At 44.0% G+C, this 3,935-nt stretch overlaps 1 pseudogene; it reads left to right on the top strand.

Annotated features, from left to right (window-relative positions):
* Positions 1-861, top strand: part of LOC115870491 — a 2,681-nt pseudogene extending 1,820 nt beyond the window's left edge.
* The last annotated feature ends 3,074 nt before the right edge of the window (positions 862-3,935 follow it).

Below are 3,935 nucleotides of genomic sequence, written 5' to 3'. Positions count from 1 at the left end.
GGAGTAAAGACAGAAGCGGTAATGAGAGGCGGCATGCAAGTAGCCACAAGAGTGGAGCGGCTGACAGCCAGGAAACATGGACCTCATCTGTGTCCAACCACAAAGCGATGAATTTTGCCGATAACCCGAATGAGCTTAGGAAAGGTCACAAACTGACCAACAACGTTATTCCTTCTTCTGAAACACTAAGCAAAGAAGCCATTGTGTCCGTCTGTACCTGGACTTCTGACCCTCAGACTTGTTTCCATAAAACACATGGATATTGTTTGTGGCCTCTAATCCTGTGGGAATTTCTTATTGCAGTAGAATACTAATATACAGTCCAGATGTCCTCCTCAACGTGTGCATTAGCAATTGACATCTGGGCAGCGATGACTAGTGCAGGTTTACCGGAATCGCAGCGGAGTCTGGGGGCTCTGTTATGTCCTCCCATGGCGGAGCCCTCACGGCCATGGAAGGTGAGAACCGTGTGGCCATCACGGCAGACAGGCCCTTCCGAATCCAGGCCCGGAGGTGACCACGGACTTCCAGAAGATCCTTCCCCTGGGAGACCGTCTGGACGTGGGCCTGGCCGGCTTCGCCACGCACGTCCAGAGCCTGCAGGAGCCGAAGGAAGGTCAGACACCAGGGAGCATGGCGGCCAACTCCTCCATGGGAGACACTTGGGTCCTTACCACCCCGAGTCCGTCATAACTGGCTTGGACCCAAAACATCAAGCCGTTCATTTGCTTTCTGGACTTCATCAGCTGCCCCAGGGTGACTGACCACTTCGGGGTCAGTGGCACCTGCGCTGAGCAAATGTATGGGATGTCCCTTTGGGAACCCAGCACGGATGCGGAACCATCTCCCGAGCCCTGCTAGAGGCTGGAGACCAGCCTGCAGTGTCTGCTAGAGGCTGGGGACCAGCCTGCAGCGCCCACATTACTGAGAAGGACAAAATCAGCACCCGGAGACCGCAGGCCTGCAGGGTCAACCGCGCTTCCTCTGTCCCCAGGTCCCCATTTTCCTTTCACTTCTGGAGGCCCCGTTTCTTTCTTTTCTTTTTTTTAAATTAAACAAGTTTTTCTTTCAAAACAGAGAAAGAAAGAAATGGACATTGCAGGCTTCAACCGGATATTAATAGAATTAGTTAATTCGCGGGGGGAACAGAAGTCTGGCCCTCTGCTGGCTTGAGCTTTCCAGACTTTTCCAGCTTGCATACCCTCTCATTACCCTAACGATGACGCTGTCCAGTTTTACTCTGGAAGTTTCTAATATTAATGATAAGTATTCTCTCCCAGAGAGAGTCTTCTGATACGTACAGAGGTCTTTCCATCATCCGTTTTATATTTATTCCCTTCTTTATTTCATCTACATTGACCAAACAAGGCCCAACCAACTAACTGATGCTGAGTTGACTCCACCCATTAAGGCACCGTATATCTCAGAGCAGAGCTGTGGTCCCCAGGGATCTCAGCAGATGAGCTTTGAGAGGCAGACCTCCAGGTCTTGCTTCTGAGACTCCTCTGGGTGAACTTGCACCTTTTGGTTAGCAGCCAGGTGCTTTAACCATCTGTGCCTCCAGGCATCCTACACTTGTCAGGCACTCCTAAATCAGATTGTTCTTAGATGAGGAAACTTCCTACGGGGCTCTCAAATGAATAATGTGGTGGTATTCAAATTTAGATTTAAAATAAATTTGAGCCATAGTGACAAGAGGGTGGGTTACTTCATTACAAGGCATTGGAAAGCTGGAATGGATCAAAATTGAGTTTTATTCATCCTTTCAGCTCATTCTCTCCGCCCATTTATATGTAAATAGAAATGTTTTTCTATGCTCAGAAGAACATGATCCCTCCCTGGTGTCTGTAACTACATTTCTTTTTGTCAATTGAAAATTGAGAGTATCTGAGCACATGTCTGATTTCTATATGGCAGTTCTTATTTCATTAAAACATGTTCATAATCTCGAAGCAGTGCACTAATTGTAGGTGGTGCGAAGTGTCTCTGTGCATTTCCAAAGAGAATTCTTTATTCCTGCAAGCCAGCACACCAGCCTGCATGTCCCCATCACCAGAAATATTTCCATGGTTGAAGGTTTCTAAAAGGAATATTTTTATTTCTTTTTTGTGCTCACTAAAAAAAAAAAAACCAAGCAAAGAATAACTCACCTCCATGAAGTGCGTTCTGACTCATAGCGACCCCTATAGGACAGAGGAGAACTGCCCCTGTGGGTTTTCTGAAATGATAACTCTTCATGGGAGGAGAAAACATCACCTTCTTTTCCAGGGGATCAGCTGCTGGTTTTGAACTTATCGCTGCGATTTCTTTGGTTTCTCTCCCTGGATCATTAGCTTTTTGACAGAAAGGTCTGGAATGTAACTTGCAAACAAGTGTAGTCGAAGCTCCAGACATACCTATTGAAGATATGTAGTGTTGAAGCGCTATGATTTAGGAAAAATAGGAACATAGATAGTAGGAATTCTGTGAGATGAATTTTCTGTTAAAGAAATTTAAGTGAGTTCCATCATGAAACTAGAAGGATAAATACTGTATTGTTTTATGTAGGGAATGTTTATTTTGAACAATACTCACTTGGTAAATATTTATTTTTTTCCAAAACCATTTAGTTGGGAGCTAATACAGATATCATATCATTTCATAGTTCAATCACATCAAGCAGTATTGTATAATGCTACCACAATCTGTTCTAAAACATTCTCTTCCTTCTTGAACTCCTTGACAAGGGTTCCGCTTTATCCTCCCCCTCCCCACTAGACCCCCAGGAACCATTTTTCTACTTGCTGTCTCTAGAGGGCCATCTCTCCTGGGTTTATTGAGTGGGAAAGTAGTTGCCAGAAATCCTAAATCATCTTCACACTGATAGCCACTATTAGGTTGCAAATTTAGATGGGTTTTCTAGTATTTTGCCTGATTTCTTTTGGTTTTTTAATTGTTTATTTGTTTTATTAGTACTTTGTTGTGTATCAATGTGCACTTACTGCAATCTGTTAGAAGTTAGAGAAAAGATTGTGATTAAAAGACATAATACTGCCAAATAGAAGGATTGCTACTTAGTCTAGGAGATGTAGTTCTGCTAACCATAGGTGGGTCGTTAAATTTCTCAATGATCCCAGTGAAGAAAGATAATGCAGTCCAAACCTAGAAAGATGTACAGCCTTGAAAAATCAGTACTGTAGGGTCATGATGAGTCACACTCAACTTGATGGCAGTGGGTTGCTTTGATTGGTTTGAGGATAAAATAGAAAACGCACTTCTATTTGGAGGAGGAGACTTAAAAGGAGAGCCTGTTTGTACCTTGTGACATTCTTATGCGCTACACAAGCTTACAATGCTCTTATTGGTTCTGCCTGGGCTAGCATTATTATAGCTACTCTGGTGTCCAGTCAAGGCTGACTAATAGGAACCCCATATAGTGGGGTTCTGTAAATCTTTATAGGAGAAGACAGCCTCATCTTTCTTCAGAGGAGTGGTTAGTGGGTTTGAAAATCCACAGGGTCACCGGAAGTCCCTTTGCTACAGACTTTGCTGCCAACCTCCACTGCTGCCACTGAGTTAATCTCTACTCAGAGCAGACCTGGTGGCATAGTGGGTTACATATTGTGCTGCTAATCTGGAGGTCAGCTGTCCAAAGCCACCTTCTACTCCACAGGAGAAAGATGAGGCTTCCTCCTCGCATAAAGTGTGACAGTTTCAAAACCCCCTCCGGGAAGTTCTACTCTGTCTTACAGGGTAACTAGGAATTGTTACAAACAACAACCTTATATATTTTAGGTGATTGACTAGAATATCCTTTGGACCAAGTTTATCCCAATTTTCTTTTCCTTTCGCTTGCACCTGGGTCCTAATACCTGTTACTCTATATCTCTACTCTAAACTCTGCCTTTCAGAGCCTCCAATAATCTGACTCTCTGAATACCTCTGCCATTTTTATC

The sequence above is a fragment of the Echinops telfairi genome, unplaced genomic scaffold, assembly GCF_000313985.2.
Source record: "Echinops telfairi isolate 266 unplaced genomic scaffold, ASM31398v2 ScPeMD7_2;HRSCAF=8, whole genome shotgun sequence".
Taxonomy (NCBI): Eukaryota; Metazoa; Chordata; class Mammalia; order Afrosoricida; family Tenrecidae; genus Echinops; species Echinops telfairi.
Note: the sequence above shows the minus strand (reverse complement) of the source record. Positions and strands in the feature narration are given on the sequence as shown.